The 15,604-nt window shown below is 47.5% G+C and overlaps 1 protein-coding gene across 5 annotated transcripts in view; it reads right to left on the bottom strand.

The window, feature by feature from the left end:
- Positions 1 to 15,604, bottom strand: part of OPCML (opioid binding protein/cell adhesion molecule like) — a 1,103,452-nt gene that overhangs the window by 553,074 nt on the left and 534,774 nt on the right. The window lies entirely within an intron of this gene.

Here is a 15,604-nt window from a genome sequence, read left to right on the forward strand (position 1 = left end):
GATGGACAAAGTGTTTATTTTCCACCCCAAGATTGATTTTGGATGTCTCTCTTTTATTATAGTTTACCTTGAGAGTTAAGGCTTTTGTGTTAAGTGAATTATTTGGAAAAGGTTTATAAATTCCATATTCCTATTTGAAAAAGGATTATAATATTTGTATTGTCAATAATATGTGTATAGAGCTTCAGGGTTTATAGCATGTGGGGGGGGGGAGGACCTGGTATATATCAGTCTGGGAAAAATACATTTTGAACTAGCACTGATATTTGATCTGATAAAAATTCTCAAAAGATAGATGCGGCCAAAAGATTATGGTCATCCCATTTTATTGACAAGGAAGCTATGATGATGGGAAGCTATGCCAGCCTTCCCAACTCCCCAAAACAAGGCAGAAACAGAACTATGATTAAACTCAGGTGAACGCACAGAGGCTTGCCTTGAAGTCTCTGCCAAACCTGATACTCTGTGAGTTTAGGCATCTGTCTCTGTGCCTCTTTCTCTAGCATCTCAGGGAAGAGAAGAGAACATCCATTCATAATGAAATCATGGCTCTGTCTCCATTGTATTTATTGAACAAATTTCACTAATTCACTTACTTATTCATATATTTATTCCAAACAAACATTGATCCAATACTTAGTTTATGCCAAGTAGTTTTCTAAGCATCAGGGGTATCATACAAAACAAAGATAAAGATCTCCCTATCCTCATGGGGTTTATGTTCTAATGGGGGGAGGCAAAACATAAGCAAAATAAATGAGTATATTGTGTGGCTGATTAGGAAGCGTTAGTTGAGGAGGGGAATAAATGGGGGAAGGGAATTGGGAGTGGGGAGAAAGGCCGGTGTTTGTGATGAAAGGGAAACAAGGTGAATTTAGAATTTGATAATTTCCCCTTTGGGGCTCTGTCAGAGGATGGGTGCCCAGCCCTTCTTCTCCTCAGCACATCAAACTTTCCTTTAACCAGACAGAGGGTATTTGGATTGCTGTTTGTTCTCTAATTGGCTAGAGCAATGTTGACATCCAGTGGTGAATTAGATTAATCACAGGTGCCCATGCTCGTTTTTTAATCTCTGTGCACAGGAGGGAGGGAGGGAAGGATGTGAGCGTTAGTCTTTCACGCAGTTCAGCAGGGTTCTTCTGCAGACTCCCACTCCCTCCAGCCCCATATGCTGTTGCTACACTGGGGTGACTGGGTTACAACAACATGCCTGTTACCAAACGTGAGCATGCACGTGTATCCGTCGTGTAGATGTGTCCTCTTTATGGGTACGTATGTGAATCTGTGTGTACATGCATTTCTTCTGTTCCCCACACGTAAAATCTGATGCTGTGCTGCCCTTCCTTGCATGAAACTCTCCTAGTCTTGAGAAGCAGGATCCTAGGAATGCGGAGAGGTATGGATCCTGCATCCTGATTCTGTCCTTTTCCAACCAGCGGCTGCTATATTGTCGGTTCCTAATGAAGCAGAATAAGCATGGCCGTCCTGAGCTTGCTTCCTTCCTGGGCGTGGGCGGGTCAGCTGGCAGCAGCTTGGATGCCATCAGGGGCACTGCCTTCCAGAAGACCCAAGGGTGGGAAAGCTCCCCTTTCATTTTTTGCCCTTCACTCTGGGGAGTATGCACCCTGCCCCAGACCCACACTTAGAAAGAACAGAGCACCCCACATAGAGCACCTACCCTCTAAGAGACTACAGTCTAAACATACAGCAGACTAGCAGAAAAAGCCTGAAATCCAACCTCGCCACCCATTTTTATCGTTCAAATCCGCACCTGTCAAGATTACATGCCACTGCTTATTAAGTCATACCTTTTATGTGTTGAAATAATTTTTATTCAATATTGACAACCCGCAGACACTTCTCCCACTGGATCTGAGGCTGAGGCCCCCCGACAAAGCTGCATTTGAAAATCCTTTCTACCTCTGGGTGTGGGAAGACAGAAGGTAAAAGAGGCCCTCTAACGAGTTTAACACACTCCACAATTAAATATTGATTGGAAACTCTCCCTGAGTGTTTTTCCCTCCATCCCTCTGCCTCCACAGGGACATGTCTAGATGTGATTCCTAAGCTGTCCCCATCCAGTGATTACGTTCATTAGGACACCAGCCTTGTGGTGAAAGCACTTTCCTTACTGCTGCACGTTTAATTAGACAACTCTTCCCCAGAAATTATTTATAGCCAGGCTCCAGAGCTATTGTTAGTCCGAATGTAAATAAGATTCAGGGCGGGAGTCCCAGTGCACCCTGGTGGCTGGCGAGCTCCTGCCATTAGCAGCGCGGGCGCTCTCGGGACCAGGTCCAGGGCTTGTACAGCCAGAACTCGGGCTAGAAAAAGCACAGGCGCGATTTTCTAATTAAACTTTTGATACAGAACCACACAAAAGCCTAAATCTACCAGGTCAGCGTGAGTGCGCAGAGGAGGAGCAAAGGAGAGAAGAGGGATGGGTTCTGGGAGAAGGAAAGGGGGCCATAGCCCTGCCCCAGGAGCACGAGGGAGGAGGGAGGGGAGGAGGGAAGGGAGAGGGAGGAGGGAGGGGAGAGGGAGGAGGGAGGGGAGGGGGAGGGGGGAGGAGGGAGGGGAGAGGGAGGAGGGAGGGGAGGGGGAGGGGGGAGGAGGGAGGAGAAGAGCTAATGGCTGGGGCAGGTATTTCACGTGTCAGCATGCATTTGCAATCCCTGATGGCACTAAGGGACACAACGGGACCTGACTTCAACCTCTGTACTTCTAGGCTGGAAATATACCAGCCGAATGGAATATGCCCCCTGCCCAAAAGATACATTATTGTAAATGATATAGACATGTCGTCAAACCAAACAAGCCTAATAAGAAAGAATTTTCATAACACCAACAGCTCCTATTCATCAAGCACATAACAGACGCAGGCGCTTTCCAGCCCTTATTTCATTTAACATGCTCAATAAAAACAGGAGTCGAATGCTGTTATTATAATGCCCATTTTCAGCTGAGAAAATTGAGATTTTAAAAAACAACTCTCTGTAGATCCGTTACTAAGTAGCTGCCTGTGAAACCGGAGCCCCTGAGGAACTACCACTTTATCATGGGCTAGTGCTATGATGCCTGTATCATAACCAAATGGGTAAATTGCAGCTAAGACAGCACAGAGGAGGGAGCGATTATGTTCTCAGGGGAGCTTTGCCGAGAAAACCAAGGATGAGCTGGGTATTGGAGCATGAAGAGGAGTTTGCTAGGCAGGCAGGAGGGGGAGGGAGGAAATGGCAATCCAGACCAGCTATGACTGGGATTTATAGAGAGAACTTGAATCTGGGGGCTAAGGCTCTTACTAAGTAATAGCTGTAGCTGTAATGGTAACATGCGAGAATGTGGAAAGTTAGAATCAAAGTTGCTAAAAACTCTTGGGGTTTTTTCCCCTTTTCCTTTTCTTTTTTGAATGTTAGCTGTGTTCATATGATTAAGAGGTGGGTCTGGGTGTTGGAGTTCCCGCTGTGATGCAGTGGAAATGAATCCGACTAGGAACCATGAGGTTGCTGATTCCATCCCTGGCCTTCCTCAGTGGGTTAGGGATCCGGTGTTACTGTGAGCTGTGGAGTAGGTTGAAGATAGAGCTTGGATCTGGCGTTGCTGTGGCTGTGGTGTAGGCCGGCGGCAACAGCTCCGATTAGACCCCTAGCCTAGGAACCTCCATGTGCCACGAGTGTGGCCCTAAAAAGACAAAAGACAAAAAAAAAAACAAAAACAAAAAAAGAGAAGTGGGGGGGCGGGTGTCGAGGGGACAAACTGAGGAAGAGAATTAGCTTTGGTCCTTCAATCAATGCCCTAAATCTACCTTCACTACTGCCTACTGGTTCCAGATGAGAATTTTACCTGGACTGGAGCATATTTCTGACAAATGTCACCCCTTGCCACTGACTAGGCTACTGAGCATGAGGACATGGAAAAATAAAGGCAAGGAGAAACACCTTGCCTGAGACCTCCTTCTTCCAACTGGCTTGGTCCCAGCCCACAGGATGTGAAGACAAATTCACCAGCGGGCAGGGGGCCAGGATGAAAACTCGGATCGCAGCCCTCAGTATTCTTCTTTCCTTTAACTGTGGGGCAGGCACTTGGGGCAGGAGGCCCTGCTCAGGTGACGCTTACTGGTGGCATCACTGAGAGCCCCTCCTTCATTACCACCTCTGAGGCCACTCACGACCATCACACTTCCAGGAGGGAAGCCGGGATGTCTATTATTTTAAACATATAATTGATTCTAATTCATCACTTATCGCTCGGTGACAGATTTTTATATAGTTTATTATCTCGGCAGCAGCACGGGGCCTGAGGGGCTGGCTCCTATTGTTCAGCAGTTGCTGGGATGGCCTCAGCCACGGCTGCCGCCCTTATCTGTCTGATTAAGTTAGGGAGTCTGGTATCTCGGGGTCCCCAGGTAACTGTCCACGTGGCACATCCTCAGATGGCAGGATTAAAGGAGGCTTTCACCCCTCTTTTCCTTGACCTGTCTGTCACAGCTAGTCTCCTTGTCTGCTGATTAATTTGGGACTTTGGGTCCCCAGGACCTGTCCCCTCACCCGCACGCATGTTGGCACACGAGTGCACATAGGGCCCGGGGAAGGCAACAGAAACCCAGGATGAGACAGGGCAGCCCCCCCGCCCCACCCCCCATACCATACTCCTGGCCTTTTTCTGTCTTCGCTATCAGCCCAAGTCACTGAATATCTCATCAGATCTTCCCATGTAGGCCTCTTTGTTCTGTCCTGGTGAATCAGATGCATTTCCCTCTAAGAACGCTGGTGAGCTGCTGTCCTCCTGGGGATGCAGCTCTCTTCATCTGCCTCTGCTTTGAGCAGCCCAGCCTTGACTGGGGACTTGAGGCTGTGTCCAGCACATGGCCGCTGCTCAGCACTGCTCCTCAGACAGCAGGGAGCCAGACAGGACACTGGACGCCAGGAGGAGGCATCAGGGGCCCTCGGCACCATCCCACCATGGGAACTCAGGAGAAGAGAGACCCAGGAGCCACCTCAGGCCTCTTCTAATTTTTGGTTGCATCAAAGAGCCCATGTGTTTCCCACAAATTTCAGTTCATTCCTTGCAAAGTTACCTGTTTCTCCCACCCTTGAAATCTTGACCTATATCCACTGTAATCTGGAGCCTTTATCCAGGGTGACCCTGCACACACATTTTGTGTCTTCAGAGTCACACACACACACACACACACACACACGCACGCACACACAAAAAACAAAGCAAAACAAGGAAATACCCAGTTCTTCTCTCCAAGGCCCCTTGGAAACCTGGCTGGTTTCTTACACACACCAGAGGTTCATGTACGATTGAAACCAGGACCAAGAACACGCCTAACCCCCAGAAAGACCCTTCCTCCTGCTTCACTGTCCAGCAGGATGGGTTGGGTACACGTCCACTCTCTGACCTGACTGTCCTGGGGACACTTGTCCATCCTTCAAGACTCAGGTAAAATATCTACTCTCCTTGGTGACGCCCCGAGTCCCCAGGAGGGGTGCCCCTTCCATCTCTGTCCCTTCCCTTCCCTTATAGAACCATTGCATCATCAGGTCACAATCTGTCTCTGTCCCCCCAGCCGAGTGTGAGTTGGGAAGTGCCAGCACTCAAATGCAATGGTTTGTTGGACACAGGTTGGTCCTTTCTTGCTTTGATCCCTAGAGGGAGCCTGTGGTGACGTTGGCACGGCTACCCATTCACAGCCCCCCAGAGAGAAGCTTTTCTGTCTACTGCAAGGGCTCTTCATTCACCTTCCATGTCTACACAGCCTCTCTGTCTTTGTCAGTCTCCACGGGTATTAATAACCACTCAAGTAAAACAATAGTCCCCCAAAGCAGTTATGATTAGGAAGGATAAAGCATTTTCAGGAAAGAGCCCTGAACTGCCAGTGGGCACGCAAGTTTTACATACACGAGAGACCTCCGAAGGCATCCAGCCAAACCCCTTCTATCCACAGAGACGAAACTGAAGGTTGGCCCGTAAGAAATGTGTCCCAAGCCAGCTAGTTGCCAGTTGGTGGTGAAGGAAGTCCATATTTCTCTCAAATGCAGTGGGAGAGTTCCTTGTCCCAACATCCCGGCCCTTCCCAGCAAAAGCTCTTCTCAGCTCATCACGGGGAATGAGCTTTGCCTTTGGAGGAAGAATCTGCACCTGTAAACCTACTATCATTTATCTCCCAGATCACACCCTCTCCAGGTAGGGGTCCCCCCTCGTCCCTCCCCCCCGCCCCCACCCATGACAGCACTGCTATTTTCTGCAGCAAGTGTAAAGCACACACAGACTCAGTTTAGGGACAGTTAATTTCCAATTCTTTCCAGATGGGTTGGAATAATATCCCCAGGTGGTAAATACATTATTAAGAAGGCAGTTTGGTGTGAAATTGGCTATTAAAATATAGATAAAGTTTAATATATTGAGCTCCTTGTCAGAAAAATCACTTTACAGGGAGCTTATTATTTGTTTGATATTAAAAGAGTCACAGCTCCGCTCCAAGTGACAAATGGGGGGGGGAATGCCACCGGTAATGAACAAAAGCTTTTTAACATTTAAATTTAGGTTTTTCTTGTAGCTCTGCACGCTGCCACGAGCTTGCCGTGCGGTGCAGCCAGAGGCAGGCGTCAAAAATGTCAGGAACTTGGAGCCAAGGAGGCTGCCAGCCTGGATTTAAACAGCTTGAGTCTCCCCCAAAGAAAGAGCTACCAGATAACAGAAGTGGAGTGTGCTGGTGGTTCCCTTGGCAACACAGTGGCAAGGAGATAGGGGCCTATCTCAGGGCGGGAAGTCTAAGCCCCTCCCTCCTTCTTTCCAAGTACCCTGACCTCCTGCAGCTGAACAGCTCACGTGCAGCCCTTTCTGGAAGCCTGCCCGCACTCAGCCACCAGCTCGAGGCGCCATCTCCTCTCTATGGGTGCATCACGAAGCCAGATGATTGAAAACTGAAGTTGGCAAAAGAGAAAGGTGTGCTGGAACTTCTGAATACACACCTGGAGGTACATCTGTGCTATAAAATAGTAAAACAGCCCCGATCAAGGCAAGGACTCAGTAAACAGTGACCCACGTTGAACCATGACAACTCTCAAGGTCTCTGTTGGGGGCTGGGGGGGCCATCCATTATTTACCACTTGCTGGCTTTATCACTCCCTAGACTAGCAAAATCCTCCATAAAACATGCAGAACTCCAGAACAGAGGAGCAGAAATCATAAAGATAGGTAAAAACCCCTATCCCATTTCATTCAGAGAAAAGCCAATGGCCTGCAATTAAAAAAAAAAAAAAATGATGAGAGAAAGATGGTGGAATCATTAGTCAGGGATCTTTAAAAAAAAGCAAAAAAACTATTGACAATGATCAATAGAATGGAAGTCCTTATTTCAATATTTAGCACGCCCACATCTGTATTTACCCACAGGTGCACACACTTGTGCACTCACACACACACACACACACACACACACACACACACATACACACATTCCAGTGCTCCTGGGAGGGAACATCACTCTTTTTCCCTAAGAGTAGACCTTTATAACAAGAAAACCAGACTCTAGATTTAAGGCTGAATTGACAGAAGGAAGCATCAGCAGAAGGTAAAGATGAGGGCTGTGTTTTTCACCTAGACTCTAGTGTTGTGTGGATTCAACAGCAATCTCTCCCTCACACTAGGTCTGGCTCGATGGGACAGTGAATAGCTACAGTTATGACACACTTTCCCTTCTGACTGTCACTCAGCCATCACACCGCTTGCTCAAAGAGTGGACGGGTGATCAGACTTTGTGTCTTCAGCGCCTGGGGCCCTCTGAGTATTAGCAACGGAACCAGGTGAGGTTCAATCAAACATCACCCAAAATAGAGTCCATATTTGTGGGGGGGGTTTACTGCAATCGGAGCCTGGGGTCCACAGGTCTCCTCAGGCTCAAGAGTACTGAAGAGTTGCCCCTGGTCTCAGCTGACCTCTAGGAGGAGGTACCAAGAGGGATGTGCTCAAAGGGAGCCTCACATCTGCCACAGGTGGTCCTGGATCTTGCTTAAATGTGGTGTAATCCTTGCCATAAGAGTCTTTAGTTATAAGTAATAAATTTCATCATTTAAATAGCTGGGATTACAGCTTTACTTCTGACAAACGGAAAGAGAAAATTTGATGCAAATAGTTTGAAAGGGATGAAATCAATAGGGCGGATGCTGAGATGGGGATTGAACTCTTGAGATCTGGACTTTGAAAGAAACATGCAAAAAATGTGTACTTTTGAAAGAATTTAGGGGACAGGACTGAATCCAGGGGTTTTCCTTTAACTTATTCTATCCAATGTTCACTCTGCCTAATGAAGCATATGCTATGATTTTGATTGATGACAGAGGTGCCACAGGGGTTAAACAACTGACCCCTAAGGTTCAGAGCTACTAGGGTAAAGGTGGGGATTCAGTCCCAGGTCTGTGAGAATGTGAAGTGCTTACTCAGTTCTCACTGAATGGGGCCAAGCAGAAAGCCCTTCCAGTCCTTCACTCATGTACTCATGGAGATCAGTGTCTGAATTCCAGCTCACATGCTACCCTAAGCAGCTGCCTGAGCCTTCTTCCTGGGGGAGGTCTTTGGTTTCTTTGCCTATAAAATGATGGTGATGCCAGTTCCGTGGTGGGCCTGGGTTTTTGTTGTGAGGATTAGATAAGATGGGGATATCAAAGTTCTCAGGAAACTCTAAAGTATTATTCAAATACAGGACATAACTATAATACCATTGTTCAACTTGGTATAGAATTGGTTTCCATACGTGATGTGTGTCTGTGGAGAAAGATGGAGAGAGGAGAAGAAGAAGGAGGAGGAGGAAGAGGAAGGAGGAGGAGAAGGAGGAGATAAGAGGAGAAGAAGAAGAAAAGGAAGAGGAAGAGGAAGAAGGAGAAGAGGAGGAAGAGAAAGAAGGAGGAGGAGGAAGAGGAGAAGAGGAAGAGAAGGAAGAGGAAGGGGAAGAAGGAGGAGAAGAGAAGGAAGAGGAAGAAGGAGGAGGAAGAAGGAGGAGGAAGAAGGAGGAGGAGGAAGGAGGAGAAGGAAGGAGGAGGAAGGAGGAGGAGGAAGAGAAGAAGAAAGAGAAGAAGAGGAAGGAAAAGAAGAAGGAGGAGGAAGAGGAGAAGGAGGAGAAGAAGAGGAAGAGGAAGGGAAAGAAGGAGGAGGAGGAGAAGTAGGACAAGGAGGAGAAGGAGGAAAAGAAGAAGAGGGGAGGAGGAGAAGAGGAAGATGAAGAGGACAAGGAGGAAGAAGTGGAGGAGGAAGGGAGTGGAGGTGAGGGGAGGGTGAGAGAGGAGGAGATGGGGAGGAGGAGAAAGGAAGGAGGAGAGAAGGAAGAAGATTGGTTGATTGTAGGTATTCTATAAATCAACTGATCTATAAGACGTTATACTCAGACTTTGTGTGGTGCTTGCAAACACTTGGTCTCATTTGAATTAAAACAACCCCAAGAGTTGTAGGTATTACCCTCTCTCCATCAACATGAGAAAAGAAGATCTGAAAGTCACAGTGCCTCTTTTGACATTCCATAAAATATCAAGTCCAATTGCTCCATTCATCTGGGGATGCCAGCACAAGCCAAAGATTTTAGAAGAAAAACACCATGGCAAACAAAGAAAATTTTATCTCTTAATGCATTTTTTTTTTCTGTAAACTGGGAAAATTTTCCAGTTGACACTTGTATTCATTTCCTGTGGCTTCTGTAACAAATCACCATATACTTGTGGCTGAAAACAACAGAACTGTATTTTTTCACAGTTCTGGAGGCCAGACGTCTGAAACCAGCATCCTGGGCCAGAATAAATGAGTCCAGATTCTTCTGGGGCCTCCAGGGTAGAGGCCTTTCTTTGTCCCTTGGGCTTTCTTCTGGCTGCTGACATCCTTGACTTGGGGCCCCTTCACTCCACCTTCAAGAGCAGCATTTTCAGTCTCTCTGCTCTGACTCCATATTACCCTCATCTGTTATAATATCTTTCTCTGTTCTCTCTCTATAAGGGCGCTTGCTTGTGATTCTGTTTAGGGCCCACCTGCATCTCCAGTCACTTTGGGAAATCCTTCCTTCCCTTGAAGATGAAGAGGCGCATACTCAGAAAACATTGAACACTTTTGCTTCGTATCATAAATGAAGATCTCTAACTCTCGGATCTTTCTGGAGGCCCCAGGATAGCCTGAAGTCTGAGTAGGGGATCAACAGAGACGGTTCGTTGCATTGCTTACAAAACAGAAGTCCTCCAAAGACAGGTGACTGAACAAAGCAGACCTTTGCATGCATCTTGTGCTCCCACCCCCACTTTGACAGGTATCAGAATCCCACACAGACCTGGATGTACAGGTTGGCGGCACCTGCCACCTGCCCCATAGGGAGTGGACCACTCCCATTCCTCTACCTCCCATTGAGGCTGGCATACCCTGCCCCTTGCTGGAGTCCAACGGGAAAAGCCAGTCAAGGTGGGGAGAAAATGAAAGGGCCAAAGGCAGGACACTCAGCTATGCTCTGGTTTGGAAGAAAGATGGGCACCCGCGCATTTCCACTGGGAACAGGCATGCCCCCCCAATGTGGGCCTCCCTCTTTCTCTGCTACCTATCTCAAGGCCTCCTCCATCACATCTGCTGAAATTCATTCCCCATCGTCAACATCAACACCCCTTGGGACAGAACTGTCTCCTTCAAGACTCCAGGGAGAAATGGAAGTGTGATTTTGCTGGAGCTCTGACTTGTTATTTAATTTTTATTTTATTTTTTTTGGCGCCTTTGGATTCCTGTGGTGTTGATGTTTTATTAATGGTTCTGCGCTCTCCTCGGGGGCGCTTGGAATCCTGTCTATCATTTGTGATTGACAGCTGAGCATTGGCCAGGTGGAGAGGGGATGTTGAGGGGGATACATGGGCAGAGGGGAGGGAGCAGCCAGGCTGAAACTACCCTCTGCGGCCATGGATCCCTGACCATGTCATGCTGCTTCCCCTCTTGTCCCTTCCTGGGGAAGCCTTTCAGCATGGCTCATTTCAGAGGAAGGGGCAGCTCTGTTCTACCAGGCAGCACTGAGGTCCCCTTGATGTTAGTTGGCATTAACCCTCCAAGGATTTGACCTACCCAGACCCTTGGGTGGGCAAGAACTCAGAAGCCAGACCAAACCTCCTTCCTTCCCCTTGTACCTGAGGAAAGCTGGATTGAAGCCCATCCCTGGGGCGGGAACCAAGAGGTTGTGACCTCTGTGTCCTTTCTCCCCTCACTGAATTCTCTGAACTCTCTCTGCAATGCTTGGCCCACGGCTCTGAGCTCAGCTAACTCTGCCCCACCCACACCCATACCTCTGCCTGGGTTGCTGTGCATCTCTACTGTGCCGGATACTGTCCCCTTTCCTCTCTCCTCCATCACCGGCAGAGCAGCCTTCCATAGATGCTGTGGCCTTGCTTAAAGCCCTCATTGGCTTCCCATTAAGCTTAGAATGAAATCAACTTAGAAGGATGTCTGTGTGCTCTGAGGCTCGCCTAGCTGTCCAGCCAACATCTCTGGGCCCTGCTGTCCACCGTACCCCTATCGCCAACCTCAGCTCCTGAGAGAGGAGATTCTAAACGATTAATTGTGGGACAAGTGCATGCATGAATAAATGGCTAAAGTCTTCTCCCAGATGGCTTGGAAATAACATGACAGCAAAGTGATGTGGATTCATCCAACAAATGAAGTTTCTGCCTAAATGAATGCTTTTTCACTCCAGTTCCTGTGTTCTCCATTTTTCTACCCTATCTACCTGCATAGCACTTGGATATTTGTCTCTTTTTATGGGAACTCCCGGCAGATCATATTAGGTAAGACAAGTGTGCTAATCTCCATTGTGTTTCCAGAGGTGAGGCATACTTTTGTGTTCGTGTGTGTGTGAGAGAGAAAGAGACAGAGACAGAGAGGCCCTTTTCTCAGGGACTACAGATGTATTCAAACCCTCACACCATCTCTTTCTGGTGGCTCAGCAATCCAAGAGGAAACTGTTATGAATGAATAGATACTTATTAGTTATATTAAGCATATTTGATCTAGATATTCCCTATGGATCTCTTCCATGAATTCCATCTTTTTTTTAACCTTTGAATGTTTTTCCAAGTCCTACTGTCTTATAAGCTTCATATCAGGAGATGGGCCTTCCCCTGGGCCTGAGGGGAAGTGACTACTGTTGACTGTTCAGTATCATTTATGTCTTTACCCTTAATCATAGCTCTCAGAATGTCTTGGCCTCCATTGGCCTGCCTGTGACCTGATGACTAAGCATGTCTGAGCATCTGCTGGGCTGGCTATGGCCTGATGACTAAGGGAGTATGCAAGTGACCACTGGGCTGGCTGTGGCCTGATCACTAAGGGGACATGTGAGAGTCCATGGCTGGCTGTGGCCTGATGACTCAGGGGGTATCTAGATGTCCAATGGATTGGCTGTGGCCTGATGGCTAAGGGGGTGTCTGAGTGTCTGCTGGGCTGGCTGTGGCTGACGGGATGTGCAGCTTCCAAGGTGAGTTCTTAAGATGAGAGCACTCCTTTCTTTTCCTTGTGTATCTGCCTTCCTTCTATCTGGAGTGTGAATACCATAGATATGGTGAGATCAGCCACTGGGATCCCGAGTGGCATGGGGTTGGGGAGTACACAGCAGATCCACAACCCTGGTCCTCCCACTCTAGATCACCAAAAGACCTTGAACGAGCTACTTCTTTTTTTTTTTTTTTTCCTAGGGCTGTACCCTCGGCGTATGTAGGTTTCCAAGTTAGGGATCTAATCAGAGCTACAGCGGCTGGCCTACACCACAGCCACTGCAATGCAGGATCCAAGCGGCATCTGTAACCTACACTGCAGCTCATGACAATGCCAGATCCTTAACCCACTGAGTGAGGCCAGGGATCGAACCTGCAACCTCATGGTTCCTAGTCGGATTTGTTTCTGCTGCACTCCATGAACCAGCAACTTCTTTACTTTTAAATGAGCAACAAATTCTATCTTACTTAATCATCATAACTTTTTTTGTCACTGACTAACCCAATGTGAACAAATAAACTCTGACATTTTGCACAAGTTTGGGTACAGAGTGCCCCTGAAAGTTGCCAGTTGACTGCCGAGCCACACTGGCCAGAATTATGCGACACAAAGGCACACCACCCTCTGGAGGGTGGCCGAGGCCTTTTCCCTTGTGTATTGCTTTTTCAAAGAGAATCACCCCACACACCTTTGCACTATGAGGTGTAAAAGCCTCTGCACCGGCCTGACAGCACAGCAGGGTCCTACATATGCCTCCAGGTCCTTCCTTCCACCAGGGTCTGGGCAGTGCCCTGCAGGTGGCCAGGCCCAAAGTGGGGTCAGACAACAATGTCAGAATGCAGCAAAAATACCTGAGCAGGGGCTGAGGACCACAAGCACATGCATGGACCTGTCAAGGGACCGGCCTGGGTGGGGTGATAGGACAGTGTAAAGGTGTAAAGTATGTGATTAAATAGTTATTACCACTAAGAGATCATTAGCAGAGAAAAAAGTTTGGGATCACTGAAGAGAGCAGGCTTGTTAGCAACAAAACCCTGCAATAGAAGCAGGAGACTTGTCCAGACAATAAAACAATGGTAGAATGAGACCCACATCCTGCCAGTGAGGTGAGTAAGTGCAGTATCTCCTGGGACATGCTCCTCTGAGTGCACTGAAAACAAAAATATAGGAAAGGTGACTTTATACTGAATCCTGAGATGATTCACCATGTTTTAGTGTATGTTACCACCTTTTTGCTCATTTCCACTATGCCCCATGGGGAGGAGGAGCTGATGATGGAAGTGAAGCAGAATAATAATTCGGGTAGTTAGTGTGGGAACATAGGCTTTGATATATCCTCTGATTAATGTCCGTGGTTTAAGATTTGTAAAAAACAACTCCAGACAAGCAGGCCTTGCCTGTTGGAAGATTAACTACTGAAAGTATATTTGTTTTATGTTGAGGTGGACATTAACTCCTGACCTATATACTTGACTGTTATCAAAAGAATGCAAAGAGAGGGGATGCTTAAGTGTAGGGGAAAGAAGAACAAAAAGGACCATCAAATTTAGGGCACATACCCTAACGCTAAAATTCCTATTGGATGAGGCCCAATGTAGGTTCTGGGCAAGGCCAATAGCAAGAAGAATTGATAGCAGGATTCCACATTAGTACCCTTGACTTTAAGAGATAAAAACCTCCTTAGAAGATTAGAGAAAGGGGACTCTTCCTCCCTCTCCCAGTCTCTGTGCTGGGAGCTATCTGCCTTCCTATAATAAAGACTTTTGCTTGCCTGCTGCCTATGTGTTCGCCAAGTTCATTCTTCGGCTCCGGAAGCAAGAACCCAGATTCTGGTAACATCTTTCCCATAACAGAAGCTAGACCTCTACTCAGGAATGAGGAAGAAGGTGGTCCTCTCCCCCTCCTCACTTGTTCTTTGATTATAAAACTGTAGTCCACTAAGTTCTGGGCACAGCTCTCCCTGGCTGCCCGCTTGTATCTCTCACAAGTTGTCCTACATGAAATCACTTCTTGCCCATTGCTTTGCACTCACTGAATTCTTAATTCTTCATTAAGTCCTGAGATGGGTTTTGTGGTTTCAGACCAGATGAGTATTTTTCATTAAAAAGACAGCGGGTTCAAATCCCAATCCGTGAGTTCAAGTCCCAATCTAAGGTGTGGCTGAATCGAGTCCCATCTGAGGAAAAGTGCAGTTTCAGTGGTGTGTGCAAGCTGAACAGGAGACCTGCCTGATAATTTCTGCAAAATAGCTCAGCTATTAATCCTTCACTCTCAAAAGCAATCATAGCCACTTAATTTAAAACAGGAGGGGGCAACGCGGGGGAAGAAAAGTCCTTCACTTTCCTGACTTGCAGATCAGATGTCAAACTGAAACTGACAGCACTAATGGGTTGAACCTAGCCAGACCTGGGACTTAAACCCACATGCCAAGACTCAAATCCAGGCAAAACCCAGATTGGGACTTGAACCCACGTACCAGGACTTCGACCCAGCCTAAGCCCAGATTGGGATTTGAACCCGTGTACGGGACTTGAACCTAGCCTATACCCAGATTGGGACTTGAACATGTGGTTTTTAATTAGAATCACTCACCCGGTGTCTGCACTCACTGAGGTTCAAGATCTTCATGCCTCTGAGCAGAAGGAATTCAGTGAGAGACAAAGTGATAGGCAAGAAAAAGATTAAGATAGGACGCTTATGAGAGATGCAAGCAGGCAGGTAAGGAGGCTCTTCCCCGAGGATCTGGTGGGTTGTACAGTTTTATCATCCAAGGGGGGAGGTGGGAAAAGACCGCCTCTTCCTTTCTGGGAGTAGTAGCTTCTCCTAGGTATCCTCCAAGGTGTGTATTCAAATCAGCAGAAGGGCGGTCCCTCAAACTTCTGCCCAGGGTCTGAATCTGAATGCAGACCTCACCCCATCCCCCACCCAACGACCTGAGGCAATTCTTGCACCTCCACTCGTCAAGCAAGCCTGCCTTGTTCTGATGGCTTTTTGAATAATTTATTAACTTACAGTGATCTCCCAATATCCCCTAAGTTTCCCTCTTTATCTATGGTCCCTTACTGGGCCTTCTACAACTACCTGTGCCTGCTCCATCCCT

The sequence above is a fragment of the Sus scrofa genome, chromosome 9 (assembly GCF_000003025.6).
Source record: "Sus scrofa isolate TJ Tabasco breed Duroc chromosome 9, Sscrofa11.1, whole genome shotgun sequence".
Taxonomy (NCBI): domain Eukaryota; kingdom Metazoa; phylum Chordata; class Mammalia; order Artiodactyla; family Suidae; genus Sus; species Sus scrofa.